Below are 25440 nucleotides of genomic sequence, written 5' to 3'. Positions count from 1 at the left end.
CATATGGCAGACTCTCTTAGTACTGCCTCTTGCGCTGGGACTGATGAAAGGGAAGTGGGCTTTTCATCTTTCCCACAGCAGATGAAGGATACAAGATGGTAAATCATGACGTGAGGTTTACATGATTGTGGCTGGCACCATCCATGGTGCATGCCAAATCATGCAGTCATCCCACCCACCAACAGTTTTGGTTCCTAATAAACAGGAACCTGAACTGGACTTAGGGAATATTTCTGGGAAATGTCTGCAACAAAGATACAACCTTCTTTCTCTCCAGTGCCGTCCTGCTCCCCATGGAGTTCTTGTCTGTACTTGCAGATGCCTGGAGAGCCTTTGCAGAGATCTACCCAGGGTAAGAGGATCATGACTTGCAGTGTACAAGTTTCACCAGTAGTTTTAACATGAAAAACAGTTATAAAATTTCAGGTTAACTTCAGGTTCAAGACAGCTTTATTGACACTGTCTTGACACTGTCTTTGAAAGACAAAGACACTCATGCCCTTTAAATTCGACTTTCACAAAACAATACACTGTATATAGAGGAAAGCGTCTTGTGAAGATAAGAAAATAAACAGCATATACCTATGGATATTCACATTACCTAATGTGGTATTAGATGATCAGATAGTACCACAACAAATAGTGGATAAGTGTGCCTATACACCAGAGTCAATCAAGTCAACGCAGTACCAGGTCATTCAATACTGTGCTTCTTAGCTCAACATAAAGGACTGAAAGGGATTTATATGACAACCTCTCTCAGTTTAGCCTAGAAAGTACTACTTGGACAAGCCCTCTGGAAAAAGGAAAAGACAGACGTGTTGGCCAGTCTTTTCCTGCCTGCACCTTCCCTCCCTCCCAGCAGTTACAGGGCTCTGTGGTGCAGGGACAAGGGAGAAGATAGTTTGTGCTGCTGTGATTCTGTGCTCCTCCCGGCAGCTACTAAAATACAGTATAAATTACAATCACTCTTAGTGCTAGTCTAGCAAGAGACACTGGTCAAACTGGCCTGAAATAGCCTAATCAGGACTTGCATGAGGATGAAGTATAAATGTTCCTACATGCCATTTCTTCTTTTTAGCTACTCCTAATTTAAGTATATTGCTAAATGGCAAATTTGGGGTGCTCAATCAAAAACTTGTGGTATTAACCCATGCAAATACTTCCCTGTAGTCTTCATTTAAAAGAGAGAAGATTGATGGAACAGAGTCTTGTCACAGAATAACTGTTTCCTGCCGGAAGACGAAGGGCAGGCAAATGGTGCAGTATAAGTAGAAAACACAAAGTGTCAAGAACAAGAGCACTGACTGGAAATCCTTCAAGGACTTTCCCAAAACTATTGATTTGCCAAAACCAAGGTTTCTCTTACAAAAGCATTCACAGAGCTAGAAAAATGCATCTGTCCAACTTATGAACCCACCCAGCCTTCACAAAACATCCCCAGACAGCCTCACCATTACAGCAGTCTCATGGAGCATGCATTTGAGCTCTGATACAAACGATTATTTTAACACAGTAAAACATTTGTGCTGGGAAACTATTTGTTTGCAGAGGAAATACCACAAGGCTTCCTTTCTTCAGTGTATTAACCTGCTGCCACGTGTCTCCCACTGGGCTAGCATGGCTCACTCAGACAGATAAAAGGTTAACAGGCTCTTTCAGCTTGATCTCAGGCCACCTGCTTACAAACAAGTGCAGGCACCTACCCACTATGGTCTAACTTTTCTTTCTGCAGATAAACTAAGACTGCTAATGCCTTTCATGATAGTTCATGGCGGTCAGGGAAAAAAAATGAAATAAAACCCCAAACAACAAAACAGGAATCCTCAAAAAGTGAAAACAAGCTTGCCACTAAGACTTCTTGTAGCCATCAGTCTTGGTCAGATTTGAATTAGACAAAAACCACTAAAATCCAGTAATTGATCCTCAGATTACATTCACCATCCCAAAGCACCTTTAAAACATAAATCAAACTCCTGACTGAGGGAAATTTCACTTTTCTGAAATCAGCAAATAAATGTCAGATATCACAGCTATACCTAATAAAGATTTTATTTGATGAAATCTGGAGCTAAAATGCTTCTTATTAATACCTGTAAGACTCTTTTATCACATATACGTTCCATTGAGAAATGTATTTCTAAGTTGCAAAATAAGTCAGCTCAGGAGATGTTAATAATTGTGTGCACTGGAAAGAAGAGCAGTTGAACCAACCACCAATACTCATAATTACGTATTTTGGAAAATTAATGGTATTATTTTCCTCTTTATAGTTTATAGGTCATACCAATTAAAATTTAATAAGCAACTAAAGTTGGATATATTTCAATCCATTCAGGATCTTCACATCAGTACGTTTCTATTGGTTCTAAAATCTTCCAAATTGCTGTACTACTTTAAAGGAATTTGCAATAGAAAGCAGTAAATAGGTAGCTAAATTCAATTAAGTAATTGGTGTCTACTACATGCAAAAATACAGTAATTTATGCATAATGTTCTGTGTTTTCTTCCTTCTGTCTCTGAATAGCCTGTGTGTTGTTCTCCTGAGATATGTAAATTATTGTTTCCATCTGGTTTATTGCCATAAGGGACTGCTTGAGAATTTAGTTTACTAAAGCAGGCATGAATAAAAATACAGTATTTTACTGGAAACCCTCTCTGCAAAAGTGTGAGTCCACAGCTAACTCCTCTTTCAGCATCCAGGCAGCCACATGTGCACAGATGCAATGCAAACACTGCAAAAACAGCACGGGGTTGGAGACACTACTTTAATCTCTTTCTATAGTGATAAACTGTACTGGAAAAAGAAAATGGCTTATTGGCAAATATTGCCAGTCTTTCAAGAAATTTGTGTGAAGCACTGACAACAAAGTCCTCCTGATTTCAGGTCAGATAACAGGTTATGGAAGTATTATCTCAGTGGCTCCTCAGATGCTGAATTTCCTGTTTCACTAAAGGGCTAATGCTTTCCACACTGACTTGGTCAACAACTGCATGGGTGTGCCCACATCCTCAGGTTGATCCAATTTAGTTGAGGCCATTTTAAAGGAAAATCCTAGGAACCAGGAGGAGGCTGTGACAACCCATGATCCCAACTAGAAACTGCATCTTGGGAAGTTCTGCACGCTATTGCTCACCCTGGCATCCTGCATCTGGCCTATAGTAGCCAAGCCCAGGGTCCACTCTGCAAGTGTCCTAGCTAGTATTAACACCTTTCCAATTGCATCATTCCCTTCTCATTTGATTAGGCGATTTTAAATCCTGCTGGTTAGCCAGAATGGATTAAAAGCTAATATATGAAAACAGAGCTTGGGAACCAGAAACACTGGTTTCTAAGAGTTTTCTATTCAATATGCTTGGCTTCTTTTTTGCTGAGGTCCATAGGAAAATATTAAAAACTGATTTTGGACATATTTATACCAAGAATGTTGTCAATACTGATTTTAACTTTTAAGAAGTATAGAATATTCAAATTTCAAGTATTCCAATACCAGTTGGTATTTGGTGGGTAAATACAAATGATATCGGTAAATACAAATACCAAAAAAATGAACTCTGTGTACCTGGGCAATGATTTTGGGTTTGTTGTTTTTTCATTGTGGTTTTAATATTTTGGCAAATAATCAAACTTGGTTTCCTGTTCCAGCCCTGGTGTGAGCTGGAACAGTACTAAGGACCTTATGACACTGAGAAGCAAGGCATAGCTGAGAACTGGAACTGTGCTACCTATATTATGGATTTAACTTTGACAACTGCTGCTGAAAGACCATACTACTCTGCTAAGGGAGGTCAGTACTAGACAAAAGGATGTACAAGACAAGTAAAGCTGCTCCAGCCTGCAAAGAAAGTTTTCCATATCGAGATGGGGGCAAAATGCTTATAATTTTACTGTTCGTCTGGACTAGCTCCAAGATGAGAAAAGCTGATGTCTCCTGTGAAGAGTATTTATTTATATAATACAAGAGGGTTGTATGTTACCATTCTTTTTCATATATCCTGGAGTGTCTTAGCATCATCCCAGCGGGGTCCATGCAAAAGATGCACCATCTTTTAAGACAATTCAATCTGCTGCAAAAGGGCAGCTGAATTCTTCTGCCCTTGCTGAAATGGGATTTTTTGGAAGAAAGTGAGCCATTCATGTGAAAATGAAGTTAATGTAGGAAGCTAAAGCATCTTGGGCTTTTCTCAGCCTTTACATTTACATATGAGTATGCCTCTTCTGTCTCTTTATAGCTGCATCTATAGTCTGGCAGGTAAATGCTGCAATCTTTAGGCTCTGGTTACTTGGCCTGGGAGATGTGGACAGGGCAGGATCACAACTCCCTCTTTGCCCACACATCAAGTTTTTTTCAGAGAATCAAAGAACACAAGGGGGCATATATCGTAGACACATGAAAAGGAAAACGAGAGTACAGATATTCACAAAAGGAAAGCAGAGTTCAGCCTCATCTAGGTTGACTTGCTTTGAGCAGGACCTAGGGCCAAATGAGGTGCAGTGCTCCTTTCCAACATAAACTATCCTGTGGTTCTGTGGCTGAGGAGTCAAATATTGTTAGGAAGATGATTGAAAATAAACAGACTAACAAGGAGTGTCTTGCTTGTGTGAACAACAGTAGAGAGAAAAGGTACTTAAGCACATCTATATACACATTACTTGGGACCTAAAACTTCTACTCCATTCCAAAAGTAGCACTACAAAGATTTGTGTGGCACCTAGCTGTGATAATATCTCCTGCACAATTGTCATATTCTGCTCTGTCTTATGCAGGTGGCTGTGTGGAGTTACTCTGATACTGTGCCATATTAGTGCAATATCAATAATTTTTCTTTTTTGTTTTCTTTTCAAGTTGGAGGTCTGTGGCTTTCTGGAGAGGACAACATACTGTCCCTGTTCACAGAGGTCCCTGGAAGGCACATCTATCCTGTCAAAATGCCCTGCAGCATGAAACACTTGCGGGAATCAAGCTAACACAGCCACCTAGTTCTCCTGAGCCACTGTCAAAACACAGCTCTACAAAGTTTCAAATAAAGCTTTTCAAAATTTCAGTGCATCTCAAATTGCTACTTAAGTACATTCAATATCAAAGGTATTGCAAAGCACACATTAACCCTGCAGACATTTTAATAAGTTTCTAAGCATATCAGAAAACACATGGGAGACAGCAGTGTTGCTGGGTTTTTTTAAGAAAAAAAAAAGGAAAGAAAAAAAAAGACTAAACTACATAACTTGATTTTTTATGCTTTGTGGCCAGAAAGACTAGGAATAGCCACAACTTTTTTTTCTTTTTTTGCAAAATAAGGTGTGTTTCAAAAACCATGCTCATAGAAATATAGTGTTGGAGTGTGTTACTGTTTAAGGGCAGAACTCTGAAACAGATGAACTTTGTGGTCCAACTGCTCCTCCCAGAAGACTTTTCTAGAGCTCCACTCCTCCAATGGCCGAAAACCTCATTTCAGCACAGAAGAAAGGAAATCCTTCCAAAACATTTCCACAAGCAGTTGCTGCACTGCAGAATAACCATTCACCTGGGAATTCTCCTGGGACGTGATGTATTTGGGTTCGAAACTCACATCTACTCGGTCTAGAGCAGGGATATGAACTCATGTGTCTGGCTCAGTGGTTTGAGCGTGAGAAAGTCAGACAATATATCTCTGGTCCAATTTCATACAAAATGGAGAAGAAAGAAAAGCCAACAGTAGGGGTCAGCTACATGGAATATTCAGGATCCTGCCTCAAAAGAGGTGGTGCAACCTGAGTCTGTGTTATCCCAGACGTGTAGATCCTTCTCAGCCCAGCCATCAGCAGTCAAGGTCTTGGAGCAAACTTCACCTCAGATGGAAGGAAAAAAGGCAGCACTTTGAAAACTTTATGCTGAAAAAAATTTTCTCTAACTACATTTAAGGAGGATAGGAGCTTCCAAGGGCCTTTCAACTCTTCTCTGACTCATTTTTGGCCTTGAATAAAGTATTTCAACCTTTCTGTCTCTTTTCCTCCAGCTGTAAAATGATACCAGTAAGCCCTCCTGGCTCCTGATGCCCGCAGTGAGAATTAGGTTCACCCATTCCAGCATATAGAGTTACCCAAGGTTAACCAAGCTGAGCTTCAGTCTTTCCTCTTACAGCAGCAGGGTTGAGCATAGCCACAGCAGAAGAGGATGAGCTGCATTTATGTTATAGGCTGGAAGGTCAGAGGAGGGAGGGAACAGAGAAAGCATTTTGTGTATCCCTGGTTGGAAGAAGCTTCTGCTGATCCACATTATATGTGGAGATTTTTTCTCTGACTGGCACTGCTTGCTAGGGAGGATTAATCTGGAGAACTGGCAAGCCTTCCTTCCCTCTTGCCAAATGGACCCCCTTCCACTGCAGCAGCAGTTCTCAGTGCTGGCCACCATAGTCACTTTTCTGCCTTCTGACAGGCACAGTGTCAATGACAAAAACAACTGATCACTAATATGTGCTGTATAAAACACAGCATAAGCAGATGCATGTTTTAAACAACTGTATGTTTTTACAAAATATCTAAGAAATATCTAGAGCCATTTAGCGTAGCTGATTGGCTTAACCACATTTAAAGTACTGTTTTGTCTGATTTTTCTTTGATGTTTGTCCTCTGTGGTAGGCTTGAGATACCATTCAAAAGGAAAAAAAGACAAAAAACTTTTTTGTATGAAGTACCAGTAGCAAGTGCGCCTCTGGGACTTCCCAGAAACCCTGCAGAAGGATATTCCAGATAAACAGACAACAGTTAACAAGTTCCTAGTGCAAACCATCAGGGCTTTCTACCTCTCCCTCCCCCTTGTACATGGCAGACACAGTGATCTTGCTGGAGAGCAGACTTACTTAATATTTCATAGAATAAATAACATCTTTTTCAGCAGGCTGTCACCCCAGAAGATAAGGGAACTAACTCTGTTCTCACTTTATACCAGTCTTTTTATTTTCTTCCCCACAATAATAGTGCTACCAGTTGCACCTTTTCATACTTGTCCCCTTCATACTGCCTCTTTAGTGATGAATATTTCATGATTTTTTTTTGGGGGGGCACAGGGGAATGGATTTCAAAAGGAGATAGCAAACTAAGGCACAGAAAGCTTATGTTACCAGCTCCATTTCACATAGGATGTGAATAATGATAGTTCATTCCTTTTAATTGTTTTGACGTGTTGTCTTTCTCAACACTTACTGCACATTGCGTTTTTAATCAGTCACCACCACCCCCACACATACATATATATACAAATATACACATCTCCCTTTTCGAGGGAGATACTGTGTTCTTCACTTGTTTGAATCACGCCCAGCATATTTGTGTTTTACCATAATATGTGGGGCAAAAATAGCGGCAGGGAACAGATGCCTTCGGATCTTCAGTGGTACTCTAAACCTCTCACCACCGCTCTCCTGTATGTCACTTGCATATCACTGTTTCTGATTACAAATGTACAGGTCCCATTCCACAAAAAAGCAGGACCTTTCTATCTATTCTGAAGAGAAATTTAAAGATAAATTCCTCTTCCTAAACTATGTCTTTCCAGAGGGGCATTGCACCCAAATATTGATATGCCTAAAATGATCAGATTGCTGAAGCAAGTAACATGATGCCTATTGGGCCTCATGGGATACTCTCCATCACTTACAGCATTTTACTCAAAATCACAAAGCCACCACACAGAAGCTATATCCAATATTCTGCAAGGCAGGCCTTCCTCAGCACAGAGATTTTGATTTAATGTCCCCAAGTTCAAATGTTCATTTATTAGTCTGTCCACCTAGGAAGGATCAATACTGTATTTTTCCAGGCTGATCTAGTTATGGAATCACAAACCCTAAGCTGATGTCCTGATTTCAGGAGTCTGAAGGAACTCAAGAGTCTCTTGACTTCTGGTTCAGAATCTTCCACAACTGAATGAACAACTAGGTTTATATAATCAGCTGCAGCTAGGAAATGCAGTTTACTCAAAAGTTCCAGCTTCCTCAACTGAATCCACTGTTTTTTTGCCAAAGCAGCAGAGTTTAAAAGTTTGCAAAGCAACAGAATTTGAAAAAAAAGTGATTAGTAAAAATACTTTTATCTAACTATTTATCTTACTAGATGGTGCACTGGGCATTCACAATCAGCCTGCCATTAGCAGATAAAGTACAGCCACGAACGTCGCAACTATGCTGCTGCAGCAATGGAGCATGGTAACTTTTCTGCATTGAAGTCTAGATCCTGAATCTTGAGGCAGGCGTGCTTTGTTATTCTGCAAATCTTGACAACCATGACGGATGTCAATTCTAAAGTCTGTAAAAAAGTCTGTATTGACAAACAGCACCCGAAGAACTTTTCTGGTATTTCCTAAGGGATGCATGAACCATTAGATATAGGCGTTTGCTTCAGATAAGCACATTTTAAAACACTGTGAGAGACAGATCACTGTCTTGGTAGACACATTGCATGTTATGCCTACTGGCTTCTTCAACAATTCGATCTTCTTTCTTAAACCACTGTTTTGATATTTTATGTATTTTCTACATAACCAGTCCTATGTCAGGTGAAGAAATCTTTTTCAAGACCTGCAAAATAAAAATGCATGGCTAGCTTAGAAACTGTGATAAAAGCCAACACAACTGCCAGAAAACTCCAGCTTCCCTTGAAACCCATTGTCCCTATTCCTCCCTCATAGTTTTCACTCATTTCATAAGTGACTTCGTCATTTGTCTTTTAATGACCCTGTTAACTACATGACAGCATAGCAAAGTTATCAAGCAGTTAAAGCAAAAGTTCTTAGAAGTAATACTCAGTGGTCTAAAAGTTGGTATATGCATTTTTCATGACACCTGAGACTTCTAACTACATTTCATTGCCAAGCATTGTAGAAAAACAAGAACTGATTATATTCTGATATGCAAAAAACCTCACTCTTTTTCTCTGCACATACAATGACCATTAACACTTGAACTTCAGCCTGATGGAAATTAATATTTAACTCCATGTCTTTTGTTATAAATTTCTTTTTTCAGCTAGAGACTCCACTGCAGTTTGAAAATACCATAAAGCAAGCCAGCTGGACAATAAAGAGTGTAAAATAGGCTAGTTTAACTGAAGTGAGAGCTGGCAGGAAAAACAAGAAAAAGAAGCCACTCTGAAAAGTTCTATAACTATTTCCCAGTTCAGCTACAATAAACTTAAAATGTCATTAGACACAGGTGAAAAAGGAACTGAAATAGCTCTGAGATGTGCCTAATTCCACTAATGAACCCCAGGAGCCAGTGAGCACTCAGCCCCACTGAGCCAAAGCGTTCGTACCCATACCAAGTGCAGCCCAACCATTGCCCCACTGGGACCTGGGTCTGGTTCACAACACAGCTGGGCTTCTTATGAAGAGGATTTGTTAGGTCCTCTGACAGATATGCAGATTCAGAGTTTCCCCAGCAGGACATCCCGAGTGAAAACTGAAGCTCTGTCCCTTGCAATCATTTTTTTACTGTTTATAGCTGACACCAACACAATTCTCTAGTTTACACGCATTTGGGTAAACCTACCACCTTTGTTTTTGACAAGGTGCTCCTAAGAAAAAGGTGTAAGGTAGAGGGAATAAGTGGGTTAGATTAGCTCAGCCCCCTGCAAAACTCTTACACATTAAGAGTTTAAAGCTTGAAAGCTTTTTCAATTTCACAGATTGTCTCTCAGCCTACCCTAACCATCAAAAACTTAGGAAAAACATTTTAGACAAAATGTTTGCCAGCTGCTGAAAGCCTGCAGCCCACTTTCCTCTCCCCAACAATTTATTATTAGATAATTAACTAAAAACAAGTTTCAGATTTCTTCCTTGTAAAGAGTGTGCCTTTTAGCTGAGTTCAGAGCTACCTGAGAGCAATCCATTGCAATTCAAAGCACTGTCATCATGTTAACAAGTCCTGAAAGCCCCGAAAGCCAAACTTGTTTGTTTGTTTGTTTTATCAGTAGAAAACAGTCCCATAACTCTCCAGTTTGCAGCTAGGGATGCCACTGAAGAACTTTATATTCTTCAGGTATTCTTCACTATCCTATGCTTCATGCATCTGTAAAATTCACATGCTAAGTATGTGAATGAGAATATATGAAACTGTAATTCCCATTTAGTACCATTTTATGTGCACATCTCCAGGTTGCAACCCCAGGAGCTGAGCAGTAAGCTATCAGCCAAAGCTAGAAAAGTTCAAATAAATACAGGGGGAAAATCAGAAGTCTCACATCCCTGTCATGCCATCCTTGTTTTACAACAGTGTAATTAAAGGCATTATGTATAGTTCGTGTTATTCCTTCAAAAACATTTCTGTCACTAGGGACTCTTCCAGGCCTGTGGAGCTTATAGCCTGTGGAGCTATAAAAGCAGGCAGACATACTCACACTTTGCCTCCACACTTCCTTAAGCAGCCTTAGACTCTACAGAGAGTTGTACCAGTGTAGGTCCCATGGAAAAGGCAGAGATTCTAACCTAGAAAGGATTAAATCACTTTCTAATTTTACTATTAGGTGCAGTATAGACAGTTCTTGCCCCATTGGGCACTCTTCCTTTTCCCTGGATTGCTAAAAATTTGAAGCAATCTGAGTTAAGAATGTTCAGAAATGCTTTCCTTTTTGAAACAAGAGTGTTGTTTCAAACGTGTATGACAACGTCATAATAAGAGTGTTGACACTGAGGTAATACATGCCAGCTAGGACATTCTGCATGTCCCTGATAGCCAGGGATAGCAATCAGGAGAGTGTGGTGCCTTCCTCATCTCCACCATCAGCTTCTTGCAGACCAGTTCCTGCAAGTTACACTTGTCCCCTGTGGGCAAATAAATGGATCAAAATCTTCAGAATTCACATTGAGACAAATGTCTCTGTTGCAGTAAAGTTAGGTATCAGAATATGGTGAAGCAAACACATCAGGAAAATAGGTGCTTGCTGAAGAAAATAATTTCCTTTTGATAGTAACTCCATCTGAAACATCTAGAAACAGCAAAAGCCCTAAAAGAGAGTTGAAAATGCGTTTAAACTGGAATATAAACCCGTATGTAAAACAACTCTTACTGGCAGACCAGCAGAAGCAAGTAGCAGCATTTATGCATGTGCAGAACAACAGATTTCGAATGCACGGGCTAAGTGCCCATAATGGGGCTTAAGGCTTTTCAAGTGTGGCTGCTAACTTATTACCCACTAAGGCACCTTATTAAGCATCAGCAAGGTTTGCACATGTCCAGCACCCACTGTTGCAAGTGGTGGTTGTATATGTCTTGAGAAGGTGGACTTTCAAATTTAGGTCCTGTAAAGACAGCCAAGTGAGGCAATATATTAACTATGACAGAAACAACTCTATTCTTCCTGTTTTGCTAACATCAACAGAACCAATGCCCTGTTACCTCACTGAAACAAAGTAGTCCACAGGCTGCCCTGTGAACTCCTGAACGGCAAAAAATGGCAAGGTATGGGGCATCTGCATCCCCAGTCAACACTGATAAACAGCACAAGGTGGAAGGGTGAACCTCATCACAAATATAATGTAACACTGGTACTAAGTGAGACAGCACATAAGTTTTGAGGTTTATGACTCTTTCTACAAAGAACCACACCCATTGCTTAATATTTTTAGCATACAAAGCTTTAATGCAGCCAACCTGGAAGGGGTTATCCACAAAATCTGTCCACCCAGCCTTCCCTGTCATGGCTTACACACTGATTTGCAAGATCAAAGCTTAAGCAGTTGGGGAAAGAAATGTGATTGTGTGGTATCCTGTGAGAACTAAAAGCCTTGAGGCAGACTTCTTGCCTTTTACTTGTGCTGAAACATACCTTAGCCCAAGCAGTGTCACTGACTTGACAGGTACTCTAAATAAGGTAAGATTTAATATAAAAAGAGTGATCTATTATATTTTAAGAAATGTATTCTAATAAAACACAATATAATGCAGGGAAGCTAAGAGTTTCTAAATGACAAATACTAAAATTCAGAAGTCTGAGTTACAAGATGAACAAAATTCAGAAGTTACGTAAAGTGCTGTAGTAGTAGATTAAATGCTAATTTTGTGACCAGATCAAACCATATGTTAACCCCGATACAGGAATAGAACAGCCGTGGCAGGTTATGTGGGTCTGTGTCTCACATATTCTTTCAATTTCCCCTTTATCCTTTCAGAAAAGGTTGGTAATTTAAATTAGTCTAACCCATTAACTACAAAGCACTGGATCTAGCTGCAAAAAGTTTAGGAGGGACAGATGAAAAGCTAGATGTCTGGTCCCTGCTACTTGCTCCTTCAAATAGAAAATGAGCAGGTAAATAAACTAGTCAAATATCAGTACCCAAAGTACAGATAACCCAGGGTGAAGAGTGAAACTGATAACCTTAAACCTAAGATCTGTGTCTAAGTCTCAGGTTAGTCTGGATGCTCAGTGAAGGACTCTGGAGGAGTCTGTTCTCAATACATCAATATATTCAAAAATTTTTTCAAAACATCAATATGTTCATATCAAATTAGCATAACTTTGCAAAGATGTTTCCACTCTAGGCAAATTGCATCCATTGCTGCTAGTGACTCAGGTGGCCTATAAATATAGACGTTATTCTTCTAGTAAAATACTAGCACACTGATGACTCAGGTGAGTATTTGCATGTCTTTGCAGAGCACGCTTCTGCCACTACTTCCCCAGTTAGATACCCATATGGATGCTGGGTACTGCACATGGTTCAGGTATCCAACTGCATGAACATCCTTGTCAACACAGGAACAGAAACAGAGAGGACTGGAGGTAGCGCTTCTGCAGCCAGAAAGTGCTGCAGGGAATCACTTTTGACATCCTGTCTTCACTCTCAAATCCGAGCTGTGGCCTAGTCAAATTTGTTCAGTGAGAGATTCTTCATACTGAAGAGTCTTCCTCAACGATAATAAATTGCCTAGAGGAAGACCTGGGCCTTCATAATCATTTACTGCACCAAACCTCTCCAGTGCCAGATAATTTTTGACTTCCAGGTCCAGACAGATACACATTTAAAACATATGGGGAAGAATGCTAAAAAGAAAAATGACCCGTGCTAAAATACCCTTGAAAAAATAGGTAAGCCTGTGAAGGTATTCCTACAGGAGATGCTTTTCTCCATAAAAAGTGCATTTTTTTCTTTTAGGGATAAATTCCGAGGTATGCCGAGACCCTTTATAGAACACCACGGTCTAGTGATCTCAGATCTACTCCACGGATCAGGTCTGTTAGTCATTTAAAATGATTAAGTGCTAAGAAACCATAAAATTGCTTCAGTGGTTAAATAGTTCAAGAGCTGTGGTTATTGCTCCATCAACAGCTTTCCAATTGATCCGCTCTTCTTGCGCTGAGCAGTGTTCTCTCAAGGCCAATACCTTCTGTCTCAGTTTGGTGAATACGGAAGCTTTTATTTTATTGGCAGCTTGGTCATGCTCCATCATAGGAACACGTCACACTGCTCTCGGTGGGAATTTGCATAATTTTTTTCCCCTTCAATGTTCTGATTGTGCTGTAAGAAAGTTTCCCCTTCGACCGCAGCTACATGGCAGGCAACGAATCTGCATGGCAGGCGACAAATCCACGTTTCGCAGAGTATGCAAAAAAAACCCCACCCTCAAAACAAAAATTGTCCACTGTGAATAAAATAAAAGGTGGTTGTTAAGACTTGTACCATCACTTCCAAAACTACCTGCACTAAAGCCAAAACCAGCTGTTTATGCCAATTTAGAAACACTCACATCCTGTCTAAATGTAGAAACAGAACTGGTCAGCTAAGACATAGACAAAACTAGAAATAAATAACTGGCCTATAATATTTATGTAAAGGATGTTTCAAAGCTAAAGAAAGAGAAACAATCATGCAAAAGCAAGTTCTTGCAGAAGAACTGTGCACAGGAATTCACAGAAAGTGTTCTGCAGCTTCAGAGGTTTCAATTGTAAAATTTATCTTCCATTTTAAGCAACAGGTAGTATATATTAAGGCCACCGAAGATCTGCTAACAGCAAAACTTGCAAGATGAATTATTAGTATGTTAATTTCAATGACCTCTTTCCACATATGACCTTTGTGACACAAAGAAAAAAGTTAATTTTTAAAGGCCGGGTAGATAATTTGACAGGAATAACAGGATATAAAGAAACAGCGTATTTTTGTCAGAATGGCATTTAACTGAGCAGGAGGTTAGAGAACAGTAATTAATTGCCTAATTGTTTTGAAAGGACAAGCACTAGAAAGTATGACCTTTCACTGACACTTTGCTGCAATGGTACATTAATTATAGCTGAATTTCAGTGGGTCTCCTGTGGGAACACATGACATTCGCATTAATACCAGACGAGTTTACCGTGGTCATAGCTTTTATAACAAATGCCTAATGCTAAATTAAAGCACCATTTGGCTCTTGGTCTGATATGTCCAGAAATCTTAATAATATTTTTCTCTGTTAAGTATTTCTTGCATTTAAAAATTACTATTTCTTACAGTCCAAGGAGCTGTCAGTATGTAATTAAAGAAACATACTGAAAAAGACAAACTGGAGAACTTAGGTAGACTGGAAGAGTCTTCCTTTCACTGTCGGTTATTTTTCTTTTAAAAGTTTTCACAACAGTAGACACCAGCTTTTGCCAAGTTCAGTGCTTTAGTCCAGCAAAGCCAAGGAATGAGTCTAGGACTCTTGGACAAAAAAGGTCCTGATGCTAATTCAGCCTGAATGTAATGGTGCTGAGGAGTAGAACATGACAACGTGAAGTGCAAAGAGATGATGTGATACAGAAAGTGTGTCCATTCATGCAGTCAGCTCATCTGGTTGTTACTGGTTTTATCTTCCAAATTTTACCCTGCTCTTTCTGCTCTAAATCAGCCATATCAGACTCACCAGACTGTCAGAATGAAGAGGCTGCTATATCAAGGAGATGGGAAAACAAGGCATCTGTACACAACCGAGAGCCTCCTTTAGGAAAGCCTTTTCAAAAAGAACAAAATAAGTCTGGGAAAATCTTTCATGCACATAGGGATATTTTGATTGCTTGATGTTTTTTAAGCTTGTGAGGGGTCTTGAGACTATCACACAATTATCCAGGGTCCTGTCCTGCTCATTCCCACACGTGCTCTGCAAACATGAAGCCTGATGTTTTCTTCCTAATGTAGCAATAAGGACAATCTCTCCCTCCAAAGAAAACCCATCGGATGGAAGAAGATGAGATTTTGGGGTGTACTGATAAAGCATTGAGGACCCAGGCCTCACCCCTCAACGTGGTATCGATGCTTTGGTCTGGCTGCTCCCAAACTCCACAAGAGCTAAGACCAGAAAGACTGCAGCCCCGAGTCAGCACCTCCCTTCATGGCATTCAGTGAGGGGCTTGATTCACAGGCAGATAGGTGTTCAGCAGGATAACTTTGGACAGGCTGCTCTAGACAGTTAGCTAAATCCTTTTCTCTCCACCTCTTAAGAAAGGAAAAGCCGCAAGAGTAATAAGGGCATCTTCTGAACTCCTGAACCAATTACACACTTTGAGTTTACATTTCCTGTGCCTTACAAATCTTTTCAGACATGTGTTCCCCCCATAACTTTTATCTCTAAAAGCTCTCAGATACTTTCCTTACAGCACAGCATTCTTTTTTTCAGCCACCAGCACCCTGCTGCAAAGCCTTGTCCAAGTGGACACCTCTGCAGAGAGCAGACCCTCCCCACTGAAACGGTGGCAGGGGTTTTAATACCTGTTTTGAAAACCTCCCTTTGAAGCATTTGCAATATTTCTGTTCGGTAAATCTTTGCTTTTCTTTTCCAAGGCATAGTAAGTAATTACTGACGTTTTCTTTTAAGCTGGATTCAGAAGCCAGGATGAGCAGCCCCTCTAAACAGTCTTCAGGTGTTAATGTCCTGACATGTCCTGACACACTAACAAACAAGCATTCGGACTGAGATTCCTCCCTGTCATAACCTGCAGAACTGCGGAGGGTAACGCAGCATCTGTGTGAGCAGCTAAGCCCGTGCTGAAGCTCCTTGGTACTGCAGAGCAGCTGCAGCACAAGAGGAGGTTGGCAGAGGTGGCCGGGACACAGTAACGAGGCCCCGCAGTAATGAGGCTGTGCTGCTCCTGCTTTGGCAGTCAGCCCACGTGCTTCCAGACAGATGACTTCTCTCTCTTCTGCAAAATACTCACAAATCCGGTTTTTCTGTAAGCAGAGAACCAATTCTTAAATTACAGTTTAAGGCTCTAACTTAGCAGTTATAAAACCTGATTTCCACCCCAACTGGGAATTGACCAACATTTTCCTGTATCTGCTACTTGTATACAAATGGCTCACAAGTATAAGGGCAGATTATTTCTAACTCTTGCCAGAATGAAAGAAACTGGCCCGGATCCATGCCTGTTCCCCCACATGTTCTCCTTTTCTTCTACACAAAGGCCTACCAAAAAGCAAAAAGACATTTTTCAGTTGATATGTCAGTTTAACATCAGGGACCTGCCTTCTTTGTATTTCCAGATAAAATACATTTAGCTCCATAGGTTTTTGCACAAATCCCTTCTGTGACTGAGAGATCTCCACCAGTCATTGACGTGCCAATAGACTGGAGCTGTTGTTAGCACTGACATCAACCATTTCCTGGGTGTAATAAACATAACGCATCGAGGTTACACAGTTGGTGTCAAAATTATAATCCATGAGAGTCCAAAGATTCAAAATTTAACCAGAAAGTCTGTCACACAAATACTTCCCTATCACTTCAATTCAGCCTCAAGTAATCCCTAGTTAATTCTGCCATCGCTTCCCATGCGTTGATACTCCTTTGTTCTTCGTCTCCTACTTCTCTCAGTTTCATTAATGCTTTCTTCAAAGTGGCTGCTGCAAACCCAAGCAGAACTGCCTTCACTGCCATAAGAAGCCCTTCCTATTGGTAGTGCAAAAGCTCAGGGAACTATGTAAATTTATTATTTCCATTTCTGTATTATGAATGTAGCATAATTGTAACCTTCAGTGCCAATTAGAATGTCTTCTTTGTAGAAAATTTTTGAGTGGATCATCAAAAATACTGACTTAAGGTTCATTTAGCTTCCTGAATATAGGAGTCCAGCTTCTTTTGAGATCGCCCCAACATATCCAAACAATATCTTATCAGCCATTAAAAGACATAGATACTGATATATACAAAAGGCATTCTTAGGCCTACAATATTAAACTGGAAAAATCCCAGTAGAGGAACAGAAAGGGTGGGAGAGCAGAATCTGGCTAGTCAGTCTTCCTAAACTGGGAGAGCAAGCCCCCCCCTAAAAGAGCCACAGATGCAGCACAGCAACACAGCTGGAGGAGTGGTGGTGCAGAACTTCTCTCTTCCAAGCCCAGTCAGTGTTTTGGCAATATGAATAATGAGGATTTTGAGCAGCAGTTATTCCCTGGCACGTGCTATTCCAGGATTTATTAGTTACCTACAAGTAACATACGTACATTTTATCAACTTCCTTTTAGCTTTATATGCCATATGTTCCCCAAGTAGTTAAATCATTACAATTGAACTAAGGCATCTATGTATAGCTTGGAAGAGAGATAGAGAGGCCGAAAAGGCTTAGATCTCAGCAGTGGCTTTGAGGATGATTAGCCCACGAAACCCTTCTCTCAGGGAGCACAAATTGCGAGATTTGACCTTGGTGTGTGCTTTAGGAGATCTGTTACTGGAAGTACTGACTGGATTTAGGCTAAAGATTAGGTTGGGTTACAAAGAGGATAGACATCATCCCTGGGGTACTCAACCAGGACTGCAGCTACTGGTTTATAAACAAGTTTCACTAAAGTGTAATCTTCCCCCTTTGTACCATGTAGAAGCAGTCATTATGATTAATGCTCTTATCACTCAGAGCACCTTGCCTTTGATGAATATGCCTATCCACGGGGTTTTCTAATGTTAATAACCCAGATCAACACTCAGGATTTTTTTTTCTTTTCTTTTCTTTTTTTGGTTGAGGGGGGAGGGGGGGTAGATTCCTAAACACCAAAGCTCCTAGAACTTAATTTTTTTCCAGATTTATCAAATAGGAAAGTTAAAGCCATGAGCAGACTGGCAGCTGACTGGCAGCTTGGAGCTACAGCACTCTCATCTCCCCCGTGAGATCACACACGTGTCTGTCTCGGTCTGTTCGGATCTCTCAAATTTATAGGACGTGTTCTCTGTGATTTAAACTTTATTTCATGAGCTTATTAAGACATATAATAAACAAACACGACAAACAGGGCCTCAGTCCCATTTTGCCCAGACTAGTCTATCACATTAATTCACATATTCACCATTCAAGCCATAAGATTTCATAACTTACAACTCGTAACTCTTAATATTGTGCACCCATGAGCAAAAGAAAAGAATTAGCTACCTAGCCGACGGTGAGAGTGCTCACCCTTCCTCCTCCATCATGGTGCGGGCGTCCCCGGTATCACACCGGGAAACATGAAAGCCTCAGCAGTCCACCTGCTGTTGGATGCACCTCAAAAGCTTTTTGGGTAAGCTAATGTTTTATACCCTCCAGCTTGGAGGTTTGGTCTATCCCATTTCCATAAGTGAGCGGATTCTGAGGAAACTGCCCGACAAGATAATGGCTGCTGGAGACACCAATTTGCAGGTGATCACGGCTGCATCATGGCCCCTCAGCTCCTCCTGGCCACCTGTCCTGCCCCCGCCGTGCTCCGGCTTTGACCTAATGGCGCTGCTCCCAGCATACATCAGGCCTCAGCATCGGCTGGGTTAGCCAAAATCTAAGCAGGACTTGAGTGAACAGTCACACGTGTCTAACATGGGATTGCTGCTTACTTATTGCTCAGTTTCAGACGAAATATGCTTCTTAGCAGTCAGCACACCGGCGCACTTTACATACCTAGTGCATAGTGCTGAAATGTCTTGTAGCAGCTTTACCCTAGCAGCACCACCATATATACCAATGACCAATATACGGTCATTACTGAAATACAGAAGCATTATCATTTCCCAAACTGACTTTCTGCCAGACACCCAAAGTAAAGTTAGCTTTTTGCATTGTTACTGACTGATTGCTTGTTTAATCTTTTCATTTCAAATGCTTACCCAGTGACACCCATTTGCTACCTCACCTTTAAACCACATCACAGTTCTCATGTTAGTCCCCTTCTGCTTCTCCACCAACAACCACTTCTTCACACATTATGAGTGCTGTGCAGTAGATTTCATTTTAAGACTGACACACCTCTGCCATGGCGAGAAGACATCTAGACAAACTTCAAGCACCTCTGGACATAATACGACTAGACTGAGCCTCGGTCTCCGCAATCACAAATGTTTCTTTCTAGTCATGTCACAAGAAAAATCTTCCTCCTGCTGTTCAAACTGATAATTCTCTTGTAATGCTTTAGTCATGCTATCATTCATTTTTTATTATTATAGGCAGTCACAGCTTGTTTGTCATGATATACGGTAGCCAGTGCTATAGAGAATCCCCATCTCAATCAGCATCAAGACCTAAATCGCTTCCAACTAAAGCGATTCAGAGTGAATTTTTAATCTGTCCCAGTAAGTAACTAAGTTGCAGCCTTGCTAGCTTTAATGTTAGCCAAATTGCCAAGACATGAGGAGAGCATCCTGCTGATTCAGGTTCTGCAAAAGATACTTCCAAGTCTTTGCTTTCTTCCTCCCTAAATAACCCCAGTAAATCCCCAGATATAAGAGCTGTTGGAGCACGGCAAAACAAAGAAGAATCTCCCAAATAATAGTAAGTCTATCAAGCCTGAGTTTTGCATCACTTCTGCTGTACAGCTATGTTATGTGTCCTTAAAAGGACTAAACAGACACAAAAAATTGGCTTTTGCCCAGCACCCAGAGAAAGTCCAGCCCCAGGCAGTCCTAACATTTCACATAGTGCTGGCACCAGTGAACTAGGAAACTAAATCTTAAAACACTTTTTTTATTAACTGGCGGTGCAAGGGACAGAGACAAATTCAGTTTTTAAGGCTGGCTACGTGACAGCGTTCAATTTATTATCTTAGGCACGAAGACTGAACTGAACCACAGACACTCTGTGCAGAGCAAGCTGGAGCTCAGGTCTGGCCCAAGAGCCAAATGAGCCAGAGGCTAATGGTGAGAAGAAAAATGAGACTGACCCTGCTTCAAAACCTGTACTTTCTTGAAAAACCCTGAAGTCACAGACTGAGCTCAGTAATTAATATATTGTTTGCCTGACTGCTGTCTCTGCGGTGAAGCGGTCTCTGCAGGAACTGCAGGAGGGAGGAGTCCTGTTCCAGGACAGGAGTCCCTATGAGTCACTGGACATAAAGTGCTTTAAGAGAGAGAAAAAGAGAACAAACAGGCTGGTTTGAATTCTGAATCCTCTCTCAGTACTTACAGATGACTGGCAGGCCTCTTGGCAAAGCCAGTTTGGAGGACTGTTCAACTCTTAGAGGCTGGCCAGGGCTTAAGATGCTGTCAGATGGCCCATGCCATCTGTGAGCAAGTACAGGGCAATTTCTAAGCAACTTCATGAGAGCTGAGGTTTTTTCAATTTCCCCCGAATGTCAGGTAAAAATTCAGTATCTTTCTTTGTACTTGGTTTTAGACTTCTGATTCCAGCAATAAAAACTTTTGTGATACAAATCTAATCTCTACAGAAACTTTTACATAATCCATCAAACTCTCCAAACTTTTATCTTTCCTCTCTGCCAGTCAGCATACTGGAAACATGGTTCATTCCCATCAAAGCTAGTGGGAAGACTTCACAGCTTGCTTCCACACTATTTAAAAAAAAAATAGTTCTATAATTTCAGGAGTGGATTCCTAGCATTTCATACTTAAACAACAGCAGTACACTGCCAAGAGAAGAACTGTTAGCCCTTCTTGTGAAAGCTACTGACCATTATAAGTTACTGAAAGCAGCCTTGCAAGGTGGCTAAACCATACCTGCTTGGACTCAAATTTTGCAGGCTATTTTGGCCAAGTGAAGAAATACTGCATTGTCCTTTTCCTTAAGAGATCTTGCTCCTATATATGAGAGAATCAGGAAATTTGGCCAGAGGTAAACACATAGCAAAGGAAGCCTTAAACATTGGTTTGGGGGGAACTACTTCAGTCAAACAATATCAAGAAAGTGTAGCAATCAGCTGGTTGTAAAATAGAAAGAGCTGAAACCTCTTTAACATATGGAAGTGTAGTCACATAGAAGACGGGCTTTTTGCAGGCTGATTTAGTTTACCTCAGATAGCAGTGTTAGCCACAAAAATCTTGAGGAAGTATAATACTGAAGATGAAAATGCAGTTACATACAGCTGGACTTCAGAAACCACTAATGACACTTATAAGAAGGGCAAAAGTGTTATGTATTTGTGCCAAGCTCTTTTTAAAATGAAAAAAATTAATTGAAAAATCTTGTGCAGTGAGCTTTAAAAACTGAGTTTGCCCAAGTTCATCGCATAACCAGGTAATATCACTGTATGTTACAACCTGAGATCTAATCTTACAGAATCCTGTTTACTTGGGGCCTCAGACTAATAAATTCTCACTGCCTTTGTGTGTACATGCCTTGCTAATCATCCTCTCCACAGGGAGAGAAAAGCTATCCTTTTCTGGATAAATCCAGCAATCCCCCGATGGATGCTTTTTACCACTATTTTAAACAGAGTCTCTTTAATGTGACAGATGCAACTTGAAGCTTCTTTCATGTTGGCATTTTAGTTTCCTCTTCCACCATCTAATAGGGTCTGATGAAATAAACTGAGAAGCACAAACTGAATCTTTGAACCTACAGTGATGAACTGTTGCAAAGTTTCCTCAAAGCACACACCTGGAGTACGAGATTAAGATCTTCTTTTGTAGTTCGTTCCTACTTCTGTACATCAATTCCTCCCAACCATGCAGTGTGTACATGCAGTATAACTTGCCGAGTCCTGTTAAAGCAGATATCAATATCATAAAGAGTCTTCTAAAGGCAATGATACAGTATTGCCCAAAGGATAGTGTGAAAAATCCATGTACTACATTGCAGGTACACTTAGGAATTTAAATCAGCGAATGATCAAGCAGTATAAATGCATACTGTTGTCTTTTTAATTTATCATGAGGGGAAGAAAAAAGCTCCATTCATTTGCACAAATATTTGGAAGAATTCTCAAACCAAGGCTCTTCATTGACAGAGTACAGACGCAGCAGGCACACTCCTACATGTAGTCAAGCATGAACAGTCCAACTCTAAAAATAGACCTGTATAAATCACTCCTGCCACTTGACAAAAATTTATTCCTGTCCTGGAAATGGATGCAAAAGTCCAAATAGTTTTCTTTCAGTGAGAAGAAAAGAAGGATGAGTTTTCATTGTCCCCATGAAAAACGAAATTGGGTGCGAAGCACTAGCTTGCATCAAAACAGTTGGCTAACTTCAGCAAAGAGGATGCCGGAGGATTCAATGGGAAACGAGCAGTATAAGCTATAAGGACATTTCAGATTGTAATTTTTTTAAAGCAGATCTAAAGTCTTCAACACACCAGTGTTTGCTGTATTCCTGTATGACTAGAAAAAACACTGGCCATAGTTTGTGAAAATTAAAAATGTTTTCTAAATGAAATAACAAAGTAAAATTGTTCTTCTGAATAGGTGAAGAGAGACAAAACCTAAAAATAAGTCTTTCTGGGAAGACTGAGAATTTTGTATAGCCTCAAGAACACATCCACAACAAATTTCAAAATAAGGATAGCTGATTCCCAGAATCATGGAAAGTAGAAGATAAACAGCTTCAAGACTGAAATGCTAGTGGTGACAAACTTGGAGATAAACAAGAGGAACTAGTTGTAGTGCAATAACCCAGGCATTCTGTAACCATGTATCCCTGTATATAATATTGCTGTTGCCTGCTACAGGCCATAAACCTTGTACTTAATTTGCAAGTCCTCAAGACTGACGCTTGTCAGGCTTCCTCTCTCTGAACTTTTCTTGACCTGCCTGCAGATTTGTTTCACCTGGTTTGGTGGTAACAGCAATTTTGCTGGTTTCTTTTACTTTCTTCATATGGTACAACCATAGTATTATATAAGCAGCAGTAACAAGCCCCTTATTTTCTATACAAGATACACCTCTAACATAATGATGTAGTGTATAGAAATAGAGACCTGGTACAATAGGAGGGGGCTTCAGAAGTGGAGACACAGGATGTGGTGGAGAGGAGCACATGCATGGAGTGAGAAGAAGTAGGGCAGAGACTTGGCACTGGTATGCCATGAGTATAAGCAACTTACCAATGGTCAGTTAAAGAAATACTTGGAGGCAGACAAAACTGGGTTTAGGGGTAAAGAGAACAAAGAATTTTGTAATGGGCACCATAAAAGGGTAAATTCAGACATAACATGGAGATGCAGACCAATGAAGAAAGAACAAAGGTGAAAAAGCGTGTCAGCAAGCAAAGAAAAATGATCCCAGGTGAAACCTAGAGAAAAAAGAAAAAAAATCGCATAAACATCATCTTCCTCCTAGTGAAGGACCCCAGATACTGATGACTCACCACAGCATCCCACCACCAGGATGAAATTACCAACCTTAGACCCAGGAGGAACAGAGGAAGGATGTGTGTAACACCAGGAAAAGGGGTACAAAATGAAGAATTTGAGCTTAATCTTCCTCCCCCCCCAATAATTAGATCTGGACTAACAATGATTAGACTCCCAATTATATTAACAATAAATTCTTGGCTTTATATAAGGTGTACTACCTCTTTGCCCATACACAAGATTGTAAGCACAACAATTGCAAGTTTTTTCAGGCATGTTATAAGCACATGCAATAGCAAACTCAGGCAAAGGTGATGACTGACTCTGTTTTTATACACAATGCTGAAGGCCTTCTGCCAGAGATAAGCCTCTGAAGGCTGTCATAATAAAGTGTGATGCAATGAGGTGTTGGAAGGAAAAAACAGCCCTGGACAATCAAAGCACACAGTTGTGCAGGACAGCAAAGCAGCATGATCCCCTTGCTTACTTTTGCCTGTGACAGTATCAGACACCCTGGCTTTTAGGCAGTGCTCTCTCTAGTAAGAAGACTACTGTGAATTCAGCAGCAGCCAGTGTTGGAAAGGGTAGCAGCATCAGTCTTCACTTGTCCTTCCTGTCTCTCTGGGACAAACGAAAGTCTCCAAGGCTCTTCCCCCTCTTTGCCTTCACGTAAGAGCCCTCCCTGCACACCTTCCACCTAAACCTCCCCTTCTCACGGCAGTGACAGAGCTGTGTACACATCATTGACAATAGCTTTGTGTGTCTGACTTTGCTCTTCAGGACATGATAGTTTTCTGATCTAAAAAGGAATCTACAGCTATGTTTAGGCAACAAAATTGTATTTATGTATTTCCTTAATTCCATTTTCACAGTAATATAACTGGTAAGTCTGAAACATAGAGATTAACTGGAAAAAATACGTTGCCATAACAACATTTTTCCCAGACAAATTCATTTAAATGTAGGGGAGAACAAAGAATAACCTGCAGATAACTCCTTTAATTCCAAACCAAAACAACCTATTCCAGGATTATCCTGTCTGCACAGTCCCAAATTTAGCAGCAGTTAATCCACTGCAGTTGAGTTGCATCAGCTTCCATTCCTATCTTTGATTACATCCTTTTTTTAATAACACGTTTGTTTGCTAGCCCAAACATAGCACCACAGTCTAATTTGGCCTGTTCTTTGGACTTTCCGTACTCTATTTTCCTATCCAGCATATTCTATCTTTGCTATGGCACACTACCATTAATTAAAGCCTCTGTGGGAAACAGCTTCTAGGCTATACCCCGTACAAACCGTTTCACCTTTATTTGAGTTGAACAACGATAACATCTAGAGTGGATATGCCCTGCAAATATGCCCTGCTGATAACTTAATGGGTTTATCAAGTAATCGTTGTGGACCATATAGAGTGTACATAATAGATATGGAAATAAGTAGAGGAAAAGGAGCAGAAGCTGTGTGTTTTATATGTTCCATATAAATGTTGTTAGATAGGTGATATTTTAAAAGAAGGAGTTTTATTATACAAAGTCCTTAGCAGCTTGCTGTAGCTTTGGAAGCCTAGCAGATTCACACAAAATGTACTGCTGCAACAAATGATGGCATGCCATGTTCTCTCCAGATCCAGAGTTGTTAAATTCACACCACCTTCTTTACAGTATATGCACAAGATAAACACCCCCCCTTTTCTCTTTGCCAAGTCAGTTGCAGTGTATAAGCTGCCTACTCTCCAGAGCAATTATCCCTTTCATGACACAATCAGGCCAAGAACTTGCTAATTATATCTTATTATTGTGGTCTTCCCCATTTTGAAATTTATTTCTTCTCTCTCCTATATCCCCTTCCTGGTTTTCCTGAACATGGAATTCCCAAAATACCGGGCAAGAACCCGAAGCCACACAGGACAGAGCAAAGAAAATGAACAAGTTTGGAGAAACTGTGGAATATAATAATGAGTACATTAAAATTCT

The sequence above is a fragment of the Mycteria americana genome, chromosome Z, assembly GCF_035582795.1.
Source record: "Mycteria americana isolate JAX WOST 10 ecotype Jacksonville Zoo and Gardens chromosome Z, USCA_MyAme_1.0, whole genome shotgun sequence".
Lineage (NCBI taxonomy): Eukaryota > Metazoa > Chordata > Aves > Ciconiiformes > Ciconiidae > Mycteria > Mycteria americana.
The sequence above is the reverse complement of the archived record's forward strand: the minus strand, read 5'-3'. Positions refer to the sequence as shown.